The 13,280-nt window shown below is 44.6% G+C and overlaps 1 long non-coding RNA gene across 1 annotated transcript; it reads right to left on the bottom strand.

Annotated features, from left to right (window-relative positions):
• Positions 1-6,408: 6,408 nt before the first annotated feature.
• LOC109298172 lies at positions 6,409-12,744 on the bottom strand. The gene is made up of 3 exons (XR_002097503.1): positions 12,658-12,744; positions 10,506-10,512; positions 6,409-6,420 (listed from the first exon to the last, which is right to left on the bottom strand). It is a non-coding gene; the product is annotated as an uncharacterized LOC109298172 (long non-coding RNA).
• Between the last annotated feature and the right edge of the window lie 536 nt (positions 12,745-13,280).

The raw sequence follows: 13,280 nt of genomic DNA, 5'->3' as shown, positions 1-13,280 counted from the left end.
CAGACGTTTTATTTGCAGGGTACAGCAAACTGTCCACGACACCCCTGACATAAAGTTGTGTCCTTGGTTGATAAGGATCTCTTGGGAAATCCCCATCCTAGCCATCCACTTGATGAGCTCCTCTGCGATCCGTGGGGCAGTCACCATTCATAAAAGTATAGCCTCCAGGTACCGGGTAGTGTAATAGATCAATACCAATATGTATTGGTGGCCAGCACTAGTACAGGGAAGAGGCCCGATCACATCCAGGGCTATCCTTGAAAAGGGCTTGTCAATATAGGTAGGGGCTCAAGAGGTGCCCTCACAAGACAATCCTCCCTAGCTTTCTGACACTCAGGGCAAGTGGCGCAGTGGCGCACTACGTCTTCCCCCAATCCTGGCCAAAAAAAAACATTGTGCTATGCAGGCTGTAGTTTTGTCTTGACCCATATGGCCCCCAGTGGGGATGGAATGAGCAAGGCACCAGATAGTATGGCAGAAGTGGGTAGGTACCACGAGTTCCATTTTTTCAGGCTCCCCTCCCCTTCCAGGGTGAAGACGGTACAGGAGCTGTTGCCTTACCTCAAACTGAGGAGCATCTTCTGGTCCCATTGCTGATGTGGCGGAGAGGTTCAGGGCCTACGTCCTCAGCTTCCAAAGGCCAGTGTCCTCTTCCTGCGCCTCTTGGAACTGTTGACTTCTGGTCAAGTCATGGAAGTTGGGTATCTCCACATTATCCATCGACTCCTTGCCGTCTTTGAGTTCACCAAGCCATCCTTCCCTATTGCATAGACTTCTCCCCACTGTCTCAGTGTCTCAAACCCTCTCAAGCACATCATATATAGGGGTCCAGTCACATCCTAACAGCATGTCACAAGCCAGGTGGGGTACTCTCCCCACCAGCAGCTCTCCTTGGTGTTCCATGACCCTGAGGCATATCCACTGATGGCTAACATGCTTAGTTTCACTGTGGAGGCATTACACCTTCACTGGGTCTGCCTCCCAGTCTCGCCATGGGGGTGATTAAATCTGCCCTTGCCAATGACTGGGCACACCCTGAATCCAGGGTCATTGGTGAGGGCAGATTTAATCACCCCCATGGCGAGACTGGGAGGCAGACCCGGTGAAGGTGTAATACCTCCACAGCGAAACTAAGCATGTTAGCCATCAGTGGATATGCCTCAGGGTCATGGAACACCAAGGAGAGCTGCTGGTGGGGAGAGTACCCCACCTGGCTTGTGACATGCTGTTAGGATGTGACTGGACCCCTATATATGATGTGCTTGAGAGGGTTTGAGACACTGAGACAGTGGGGAGAAGTCTATGCAATAGGGAAGGATGGCTTGGTGAACTCAAAGACGGCAAGGAGTCGATGGATAATGTGGAGATACCCAACTTCCATGACTTGACCAGAAGTCAACAGTTCCAAGAGGCGCAGGAAGAGGACACTGGCCTTTGGAAGCTGAGGACGTAGGCCCTGAACCTCTCCGCCACATCAGCAATGGGACCAGAAGATGCTCCTCAGTTTGAGGTAAGGCAACAGCTCCTGTACCGTGTTCACCCTGGCTTGAAGGCTTGAATGGGGCAATTCCCGATCTAAGCTTTTACTACTGGGCGTCTCCAGACAGCACTGTCTCCCCCAGTGACATAACTGCAGCCCATGGGCTCCATCTGGTCCAATTCCATTCATCCCTCCACCAGCCCCCTTGCTGCATTATCGGGATACCATCGCTCTGTCGGTTCACTCCGACAATCCTTGGAGAAGTGGCCAAACTTTCCACAATGGAAACAGATCATATCTTTGGTTGGTCCCTTGAACACGGTCCGCCTCTTTTCCGAATCCCCTGGGCTAAGTGTCGGTGGGGCGGGGGCACACCTCTCCCAACCATAACTGGCTTTGGAGACTGCGAATGCCTCCGCTAATCTGAGTGCTTCCTCGCAATTACGGGGCAAATGCTGGCACACCCAGAACTGCATGCGCTATTCTAAATCATTGATAAACTGCTCCAGCAGTCTCTGATCTGCTACAGTGTCTCAGTCACAGGACTCAGGGCTCAGCCACTTGTTGAAGAGATCCCACAGCAACTGTAACAAGAGTCAGGGTCGCTTTTCCTCTGGTCTCTTCTTGGCCCAAAAGAGCTGCCTGTAATGTTCCAGATTAATTTCCAACTGGTACAGGATGGCGGTCTTAACCCGGTTGTAGTCACGGGCCTCATCAGGGGAAGGGCCCGATATGCAGGCTGGGCCGTGCCAACTATGAGGGCCTTGAGCTGGCTGGCCCAATACCCCTTATCTAGGCTCATTATAATGGCATGCCGCTCAAAGGCCTCAATGTAAGCCTCCAAATCATCCTCCCGCGTCATCTTCAGCATCTTAAACGTAGTCAAGCTGTGCCACAGCTAGTCCTGCTGCCGTTCCATCATTTGTTGCTGGGCATCAAGGATTTGCATTAGGGCCTGCAAATTCTGCCCCAGCACGTCTGGAGGGGCCATGGCTGCCGGCTGCATGGTGGCAGGTCCTCTAAGGGCTGGATCTTCACCGCGCTTCATGGCCAGTGCAGCACTTTGCACCCGCCTGGCTTCAAACGCCTGCTCGCATGCCGCCTTGGCCCAAACTGTAGAGGACTTACGCTCTTTAGCTTCATGAATTCCCTGAGGTGGGCTTTGATTGTCCTTCTGGCCTCCCCCAAACTTGCCTGCCATGTTTTTGAATGTTACGTCAGTGTGGGGTTTAGCCTCGAAGGTCCCCTCAGGGATGACCACTCCACTTGTGGGATGTTCATGGGGGTCCACCTTCCCTACACCCCAGCCTTACACCAACCTCTAGCGGGACTCCAGAACTTGTCACAGCCGCCTCTCCAGTGTAGCTGTTCCTCGTGCCCTATTGTAGCCCACTTTTCTCTTTGGGGAAAGATAATTAGCTGGTTCAGGCTCTAAGTCTGGGACCCCCTTGAGCCAGTTGGCTCTATTCCCAGGGTCGGTATCGGTGCCCCTGTCAAGCAGGGGTAAAGAGAACAAAATGAAGAAAAGAAGCAGAAAAAAAGAACCCAAAAGGGTCTTCCCATCTGGTGTCCTACTAGTCAGCTCTTCCAGCCCTCCTGCCTATGCTTGGCAGTGCTCCCCTGACGCTGGTCCCACAGGGTCCCTCTTTTCTTTCCGCCCCTAAGCCAGCTCCCTGACCTGGTACCTGGGAGCAACCAAGTGGAAACGCTTCTGCTTCCCCAGCATTGGCCTCAGCCTTTTCCTCCTGGTCACTGTTCCAGTTGCACCACTGTTCAGCGTCTCCACCACCAAACCTCCTCAGTGGTACTAGGGGGAAGTCACCCCCAGTGTTGCTCCCCTCCTGGGGCTCAGGCTTCACACCCCCGGTGCGAGGGAACCATCATCCAAGTGTTCCTAGTTTGTGCCAGCTCTGTCCGTTGCCGGCCCGAAGAGCCTCCTCACTGGCTCTTCCCACATTACTGCCAGTGGCCGTTTTTATTCCTGCTGGCTGGTGTGTCCTCGTGTTGTCACCCACCAGCTTTAATTGTATAAAGGCGCAGCTTGTAAACCATGCGGGTTCTTCTCTTCAGTCTTCCGTTGTTGCTCCTCCTGCAGGTAAGTGGTTGTTTTGTGTTTCCTTCTTTATTTTCATGTTTCTTCCCATGCTGTGCCCCACCGGCGGGGCTTCCCGGTCCCTCTTCTCACTATCCCCGGGACACTCTCCCTTTCCTATAAAGAAGAGCTATGTATTGGCTCCCTCGGGTCTGTGAAAAGGAGAACTGACCAGGAACAAGGTCTGTGGATATACAGTAAGGCAGGGGTTCCCAATGTTTATGTGCCCAAGAGCACATTTGAATTTAAAAGAAAAAGTGGCAGGCTCCACTCTCGTGGCTGATTCAGGGTAACTCCTGGATATGCACATGCACATAGTTTAGTCTGGGGAGGGAGTAGTAAGCACCACTCTGTTACTGCATCAGTCAGACCGACTCAGTCTCATTTTGGTGGCAATTGCATGCAGCCTGTGAAAAAAAAATTGAAGTGATGCTGTTCTGAGTTCAATCAGCAGTGACAGCATTTTTTTGTTGGAATAATGATTTTTACTGATCATGAAAATGTGTGTGGGCGCCTGAATAAACCTCAGGGGGCACCATGGCACCTGTGGGCATTGTGTTGGGAACTACTGCAGTAAGGCAATTAATAGGCCTATTCCCTAGTGGAGGGACTGATCAGGCTGGGTATTGTACCAGGAGCCCCAGCATGGCTGCCCAGATACTTGATGGCCTCCGCCTGGGTTAGGAGGAGGATTGTAATTCCATATTCTGTATTGTTCTTTTGTCCATAGATATCCCTATATTCACGCTAGGAGCAACTTGTACAATAGCTTCGGTTCCAGCAGTCCTTATTTAGGAAAATCATCTACTGAAATCAATGAGTTGAGCTTGAATAAGATTTTTGGAATAAAGTTCATATTGCATAATAACTTCCACAGAAGAAAAGTAACCTGAAGGCACAGATTCTCCAGATTAACTTCCCCAGAATTTTGAATTGGGAGCACACTCATTTGTGTTTAACAATTAGGCTTGAACATATTTTACTGAACTTGTTCAGACTCCATACATAACAATGGGCAACTAGCCCATGGAGTGGATACTGCTGGTGAACAAAAAGAGCTGATTGTCCCATTGTGTTGTTTAAGTTAAGAATGCCTGAAGGTGACATACAAACTACAGAGATAAAATATAAAGTACTTCCTTACTAGATTTTCTATCAGATGCCATGTGATGAAATAAGAGCTGAGCTAGTTGGGGAAAATATCTTGCTTGATTAGTGCTGAGATAATTTATAAAGCTATCATGAAATCCCCATGATATACACCCCAATCCATCTGAAAAGGCAGTCTTCCTTATCATGTAATTTAGTGATCATAAGGCATGATGACAATGCATTATCTTTCTAGGAGTGCTCTCATGAGAGCCTTCATGCTGCCACACAGGAGCCATATTTAATTTCTTCATATGTTTCTTGTGAATAGATTTGACATTTGATCTCACTTATTAGAATTACTATCAAATGTTTTTTCCTATTTCATACTGGAGAGGTAGTCACTACCAAAACACTTGAAACAGCCCGTTAGACAGTAAGCAGGCAATCACTAGTGACCAAGGCAGATGACTGGGATGTGCTATTTGTAAGCTTTTGGGGACAGAAGTATGTATGTTAACGAGGGAGAGAGCAATATGATTGTCATCTTTATTTGCTATTCTTGCTCCATCTGTTATTTATTATATTATGTAATGACTAGAAAAATAACATCATTATGATTAAGGATCTGAATTAAAGTGATAAATGAAAGGAAATCTTAAAGTTGCAGTTGTCATGTCATTTATAGTTACCAGGTTGTGTCCAGCTACCACAGGGATATCAGAGCAGTGGGAAATATTCCATTCTCTATAAATCACCACCAGCAGTCAACATTGTACATTCCTTTCTATTCTCATTCGCTCTCATTTTGTGAAGAAAGTCATTCTTTTTATCTTTTATAGTCATAGGCACTCCTGACTGGTTGGTGAGCAACTATTTTTATTCCTGATAGAACAATCCAATATAACTTTTCCACGAGAGCTTTTCTTACCCATCTCTTAAAAGAAAGGACCATCAAACAAGAAAAACTCAGTCAAAATGACAGGAAAATAAAAAATTATCTAACTAACGATTAGTAAACAAAACAGCATTTTAAGAGGGAAAGGAGGGATGAGTACAGTAGAGGGAAGCTCCCCTTTCTCATCTTGGCTTGGATAAGCAGTTTTTCCCATCTCCTTTGCTGGTGTAGGGTGAACTCTGTTTACTGTTTCAATCTACTTTAACTATTTCAGTAGTATAATGAAGGCTAGTGAGTGGGGCGTGAGCCCTAGGTATTGCCTACTGGGAAGAGGGTGTCCAGAACAGAGCAAGCTGGGTGACTCACCCTCCTAACCCTCTACTGCTCTCCCCACCAGCACCCTGCACGTTCCTGGCTCTAGCCCCAGAAGGGGTAGGACAGAAAAGCAGCAGCAGTGGCAGTACAGGGTGGGGTGGGTGGAGGTTCACTGTTGGATGTCACCTCCTTTTCTAACCACCAAAAACTAGTGATTTTAGTTCATTTGTCATGCATGTCTATGACAAAGAAAGGAGCTGACATCTCCCATGGAGCTGGAGTTGGAGCAGAGAAGATGCAAAGTGAGGTGTCCTCGTTCATTATCTAACTGTGCAGTAAACATCTCAGTGTCTACATGTGCTCTCTATTAGGGTGCACAAAACTAATAAACTCCTCAGCAGGGCACTAATTGTAAATACAAGTCCAATGCTACTGCAGAGTTTTTTCATGCACAGCAGTGCACATGTAGATGCCAACCCAGGTGGCTGAGGCACGAGGGTGCTTCAGTGCAGGGGATGCCTGCTGACTAGCTCCACACTGAAGCACCTTCATGCCCAAGCCACCCCCTCTGCAGCAGATTGAGCCTAGTCAGAGCAGCCCCAGGTTGGCAGTCAGACACCTCCACCCCCTCCAATCCTTAACCAGCTGAGGCTGCTGCAACCCAGCTCAATGTGCTGCACTCTAGGTGCACACGTAAACTATGTACCTGGGAGCTTGTTAGGAGCAATAAGCTCCATGGTTTATTGCTTTCTGTTAATAGCACATGTAGATTCACCCCTTCAGGCCAAGACTAGGTCTATACTAAAGGAGCTGCTGCCACTTCAGTTACAATGGCAGCGCTACAGGGTTAGGCCTGCCCTGCCCTAACATCTCCCTTTCCCCCCACAGAATAGCCATAGCTCTAAAGGCAGAAAGAGTTTTAACATTTGGTGAAAGACAAGAGTTTTGCTGGTTGAAGCTGCCTTTGCCACTAGAACTGCATCCACATATGGGTTTTTTTACTGGCAAAGCTAGATCAAACTCTGGATATGTCCCTTTATACCCCAAGTTAACTTTAGTTTGCCAGCAGAATTTTATAATGTGAACAGTGTTTTTTTCCTTTTACTAAATCAAGCCCATTCTGTCACCTCAGCATAGGCTCTGAATACTAACAGCCTTGTGATGCCTTCCTACCTCCAGTGATACCACCTCTCAGGCGTTTTTCATGAAAGGTGAGATTTTGGCTAGCAATAATATGAGAAGCTCCAGCCCTCTAGGTGATTTCAGTTTTGCCTGGAGGAAAACTATAGAGCTGATAATCGGGGTACTGTGGAAGACAGAGTTATCTCCCCTTCCCAAAGCAGCTCAGTGCCATTCCCTGGGGTGGAGGCAGGAAGGTGCCGGGTGCTGGTGAGGAGAGCAGTACAGGGAACAGGAGGGTGAGGCACCTACCTTGCTCCATTTTGGACAACCTCTTCCCCTTAAGCAATACCATTCCCCCAGGGTGGGGGACAGGAATGGGGAGGAATAGAGGAAGGTGGAAGCATGAAGGATGGAGCTGAACGCTCACTAACCAAAAGCAGCTTTGCTCCTTCTTTCCCTGTTCCTTCTCTGTGGGCACATCTATACATGCACTGTTACTGTGCAGTAACTATGGTGACTTATGCTGACTTGGGCATGAATTTGCGACCTGCATGATGCAGGAAGAAAAATTTACACCTGAGTAGTTACTGCGTCATAAGGCATGCATAGACACCTTACTATGCAGTAACCCTGTGCATGGGTCCAAACAGTCCACACACAGCATTACTGAGCTGTAATGCCTGCATGTATAGACACCGGCATAAAACCGTTTCCTGAGCAGTAAGTTACTGCACAGTAAATGCACATATAGACATTCCCAGTGAGCAACAGGATGACTCCTCTGCTCATACTGCAACTCCCACCATAAAAGTAGAGAGGGAAGTAAAGAACTCCTGTAAATGCACTTCCAGACCAGAGGTGAAGAAGAGGGCCCCACTCCATCTGCCCCTCCCCTGCCCCTGGAGAGGGGAGGGGAACTGAGGTGCATCTTGATGGGATATAATTGATTTTTGCACTAGGCAGGAATTGGAAATTGAGGGGGGCAGAACTGATGGAGGTTGGGGACAATCAGAGTTGATTTGGAGACTGGGGACAGGATTGATTTTGAGTTAGAATTATGCACTTGGCAAGGAATAGGCTGAAAAGTCCTGACAGTATTGCTTTATTCAGTACATTTGGGGACCAACACTGATTTCATCTCGTGTATACCTACTCTGTCATGGGCTACTCTCCACAACTATTCTTTCCTTCCCTTAACCTCCTAAGGCATATGGGTTGCCTGTTCTAGTTCCTAGATTGATGGAAAGGTCAATAGACATCAAGAGGGAGAACAAGATCACATTAGAAACCCTAGGAAAGGAGAGTGGCTTCTGGTGATAGAAAGGCAGGACTGTGTTGGCTTCTAGTCTGTGTCCCCAACCTAGGAAGGAACTAGGGCCATGCCAAAGATCCATTCAGGCTCTTTCTTTAGGGCATGGTTTATTAATGACCCCAACAATCTTCAACAAAATGGATAAACATAAACCCAACAGCTAAACAGCATCCCAGACCCAGGAATGTCCTTGCCAGGACATCTCTGCTACTATCAGTCAGCTTTTCCCCCCATTTCCTACAACAGGTCAGCTGCCTGTAAGTCTCATTGCTCTAGGGCCTCACAGAGAAGTCAAATTGCTTCCTGTAGCTCACTTCTCTGAGTCACAGTCTTCCAACTTTTAAAAGAATCAGGCATTCATAAGGCAATCATCTGATTCCTTCCAAACTATCAATACCCATCCTGTTTCTACCTAGATTGCACTTATTCTGACAGGCTGGCCATAGGCCCCAAAGTCCTTAATGGCTGACCTGTTGCCGAGACATCAGTTTATAGTTAATGCTTCTTTATTGTTTTGATTCACCCGAGAGCTTATGTAACTAAAAGTATGGTTTAAAATTATTATTGGAATAATTTTCTTCTGACGGTCTGCATAGCAATTCTTGATGATTCTTGTAATGCCTTTTACTACCACAGTGAGGTTTGCTCAGTTGAAACAAAAAAACAGTCTGACCATTCTTGAAAAGTTTCATTTGAGCATGCATTAGTCTTTAAATAGAAATCCCTTTTATGCCTACCAGTATTTGGTTACTGAATAGGAAATGAAATAGGACAATAAGATTGATAGGATGATTAAAATGTCAGTATATGTAGAGTTGGACTTTCAGAAATGTTTAGCGTAAGCCTAATTCTGCTCCCATATAAGTTAATGGCAAAATTCTCATTATCTTCATCAGGATCAGAGTTAAAATCTGAGGGTGCTTGTCCACATTATACTTTTCCTGTTTTTGGAGAGTCACTCCTATATAGTTCTGTACCCAAAGAGAAGAATAAAAACACAAACTCAAAATATGGAATGTTAACATCTTCCCTGTTCGTAGCATCAGATCAATTATATTTTCATCATGACTACTTATGCATTTTGTAATGTTATTTTTACATAACTAGACACTTTAACTGCTGCAAGGAAAATGTTGAGTGGTGCCTATGAGGAGTGACTGGGTGAGTTGTCAGTGAGTTGATCTCAATTTTAAGAAATGGTCAGTGAAATGAAAGTATGTGAATCACCAGCATAAAAAAGGGAATACATGTACATAAGTAAGTTCATACAGGGTGCTCCCTGCAAAAATTACATTTATGTTATGGTTAGATTTGATATTTGGGGATTGGTTTAAAAACTGTGGGAATCTTTCCAGTTATTTTTGATGTATGGCCAGCTGGACTGAAATTATATTCACTGAGTACTGAAGTTCTAAATTTTATCATTAAAAAAACAAATCATATCTTGGAAAATAATGAAACTGGGTTTTCTTTCAGAGTTATGTGATGTATAGAAGGTGGTTTTCATGATGTCATCCAGATAGTTTAAATAAACTGTTTGTGTATAAGGTTAACAAGCTGCAGTGGTTACAGAGCCTATGTGGGATTGTATTAGAGCTAATTTGATCAATTACTTTTAGTTCCAGAGGTCTCTAGATGAGACAGAAGCCAGTGTACACACTTTGGCAGATGAAGAATCAGTGCAGTCAACACATGCCGTGAAGGTAATGAACATTCTTTCAAAAGTCATTTTTTATCCAGAGGAGAGAAAAAGACAACTAATCCCAGTCACTGCTACTCAGAGCAGCCAAAATGATAACCATAAATAATAATAATAGTCTACAGTTTAAATGCAACAGAGAAGTAAGAAGTAAGTATTTTGCCTTTAAAATGATACTGTTAAATCTGAAATGTTCATTGTGGCTTGCCCTAGAGCATGTGAAGATTCTTTTATTTCAAATAGCCTCTAAATTAAAAGATTTCTATGTGCTTTGTTTTGACGAATTGCTTAAAAGATGGAGAGAGGAAAAACAGCATCGAGTCAATTCAAAAGAACTCTCCAGGAAGATTCCTTCAACTTTCAGTAGAACTCTTGCAAAATTCAGGAAGATCAGTTCTGCACAGAAAATCCCATGGAGAATAAGGGAGGTTACTATTTGCCAAAAGGACTTAGCTGCCCCCATTCTGTCTGGTATTGTTAGTCTTATTTGCCTAGAACGATTGACCTTAACAAGGATTTTTGTCTACATTAGAATTCCAAGATTGGGCCATTGCCTTGTGAAATACTAAAGCAACAGCAACACAATTATTGCACTAAATAATAAATAGTTACAAAATAAGTATGGAGTAAATTTTCTTAGAATCCAAACATGCTTAAATTTAAAAATTATGGTATTTTATCATATAACACATACCTTTTCTCCAAACCAGCAGCTGGAGATTGGAGTACACATGGTAAGAACACAACCATTTTACATTTAAGTACCTAACTGGTCAGTTCTGATATACTTCCTTGACCTATACACACAGTTGCTATCAGTGATTATGTTCAATGAACAATTGCACATTAAAATGTCAGTGTGAAAGATGGTCTTTACTTCTCAAAAATGCAAGACGTAAAGATTGTTGACACACTTTATTTATGTGACCCTGAGGTAAGAGTTAATATATATTTAATGTTTGATACTCTTAGGTTATAAATCTGATATATCTAGTAGGGGAAAAATAGGGTGCCCTTTGTGGATTAAAAGGAAACTTTTTCAAATGCTTATGGCAGCATAGTGCTGTCTTAAAATAAAAATTCTTCCAGTTCAAAATTTGGTAGAATGGACTTGTGCAGCCTTGACATTTCTTCACCTTTGATAAAGTCTATAGGAGCATTGTTTATAAGCTGTTTGGTAATTGCAGCTATCATTGTATCATGTTGCTTTTAATAGATAACTTACATTTTTATTAAGTGCGGAAATTATTTGGTTATCCAAGTAGACTGACTGCTGCTCTGCAGGGTTTTAAACTGCATTTCAGCAGTGAAGATGGTCAGTTAACAACTGTATTGTCCTCATTTTCTTCCTTCACATCTCTTACCTGTCTTTTTTTAAATGTGAATAGTTACTCATATAAGTGCCTACTCATACTAGTGAACATAGTTCCAGTAAATTCCATAGCAAATGCAACTCAGGTACTTGGCAGATCGGGTCACTGTGATGCTGTAGTGTGGATTCTCACTTGTCAGAGAGAAAATGAAATGTGACCTTATATAATCAAACCCCACAATAATTCAACATTTCTCAATTAGCATAGACTTTTCTACCTTCAAAATAGCAGCAACCCACTGCAATAATCCATTTTGCTGCTGCTTACATACGAAATCAGCCCTCTATAAAGTCTTTCCTGGATAGGGGACTAGAAATGTGTCAAATATCCATTCTTGAGAGTCACTAGATCGAGGCACAACTTGTTAGGCTCAAAGCACCCCTCAGAAAATGGCATCTCTTAACTTTAACTCATTTTTTGACTATGGAAAAATAATACAGGTTTCCCTCGCTTTATGTGTACATGTGTTCCTGGAAAACGGTGCATTACTCGAATTCGCATAAAGGGAACCCACTTTACAGTGTAACAAAAAGGGATACGTTCCAAGACCTCAACTGTACTGACCCCCAGACACATTTCTACCACTTTTACAAGACAATTTTGGTACTCACCAATAGCAGACAGTACACACAAGCACAGGGTGGTGGTGAATGTTACCGTAATGGAGATGGCAACTACAGAAACATGTCACAGAGAATGAGCAAGGAGCACAGATCCACACAGGAGACTATATTTTGGTGTGTGTCACTCCCACAATGCACTGCACAAAGCAGCTGACTTCAGGCTTCCACCACACCAATCACATAAGAGTGACTTTACCTAGCATATAACGGATTTTTGGTATAAAAAGGGTCATTGCATAAAAACAAATTCGCACATACAGAACCCGCATAAAGCGAGGGAAACCTGTATAACAATGTTACTACTGCAAAGACCTCAGAAAGACCACAACAGGTCAGAATGTTTCTAATACTATGGATTCTTATTTGAAATATTGGGGTTTATCTTGTGAATCAAGTTTGCACATGTGCCAATGCCAACATTGTGTGGTACCCTGCAGCACTATTGACAGAATCTCAAGGCATCCCAGGGTGCTATGGCCCCAGGTTGAGAATCATTACGCTAGATGGTGCTATAGCAGATCATCTTTCTAGGTCAGTTTTATCTGATATATAGAAGTTCTTGCTTGAAGAAATGCTTATTGGCAACTATAATGCAGTTTTTTTTAAAGAGACTGATCATAAATCTTCTTGACTTTCTATAAGGCCCCCTATGACCAGGTAATCATACCTTAAGTTGTGACGCAGCTACACATTCAACCAAGTAATGGCGTGATCAAACAAGCAATAAGCTACAAAGTTATTCCATAAAAATGTGTAATAACTTTGTAGCTTGATCTAATCATGCCATTAATTGAACATGTGGCCCAGTGCTCCCCTGTGGCTGGGAGCCCCACTCACTTCACTAGTGACAGTGTTGTCAGCTGCAAGTCTTGCAGTACAGAGAACACTGCCCCCCTGTGTGCCTCCCTAACTGTGGGGCTCATGGCAGAGGCAGTGTCTTTGACAGTGGGGCTTCCAGCAGGAGGGCAGTGTGGAGAACACTGTCCCCACTGTGAGCCTTGGCGTTTACAGCAGTGGCAGCATTCCCCTGTGCTGCTCCTGCTGTGAGCCCTTCAGCCAATATTGCTGCAGGGCTGCAGTGGGGGCAGCAGGGACAGCATTTTCCTTGCTGCCACTGCTCCCTTTGCAAGCCCCACACTTCAAGAGGCTCTCAGTGGTAGCAGCATTCTCCTTACTATTACTAGTATAATCACTGGGCTACAGGGCTCACAGTGGGGATAGCATAAGAGAACACTGCTGCCACTGTTAACCTCCTGCTGCAAGCCCCACAGCCCATG

The sequence above is a fragment of the Gavialis gangeticus genome, unplaced genomic scaffold (genome assembly GCF_001723915.1).
Source record: "Gavialis gangeticus isolate Ggan-Ray unplaced genomic scaffold, GavGan_comp1, whole genome shotgun sequence".
NCBI lineage: Eukaryota > Metazoa > Chordata > Crocodylia > Gavialidae > Gavialis > Gavialis gangeticus.
The sequence above is the reverse complement of the archived record's forward strand: the minus strand, read 5'-3'. Positions and strand labels throughout refer to the sequence as shown.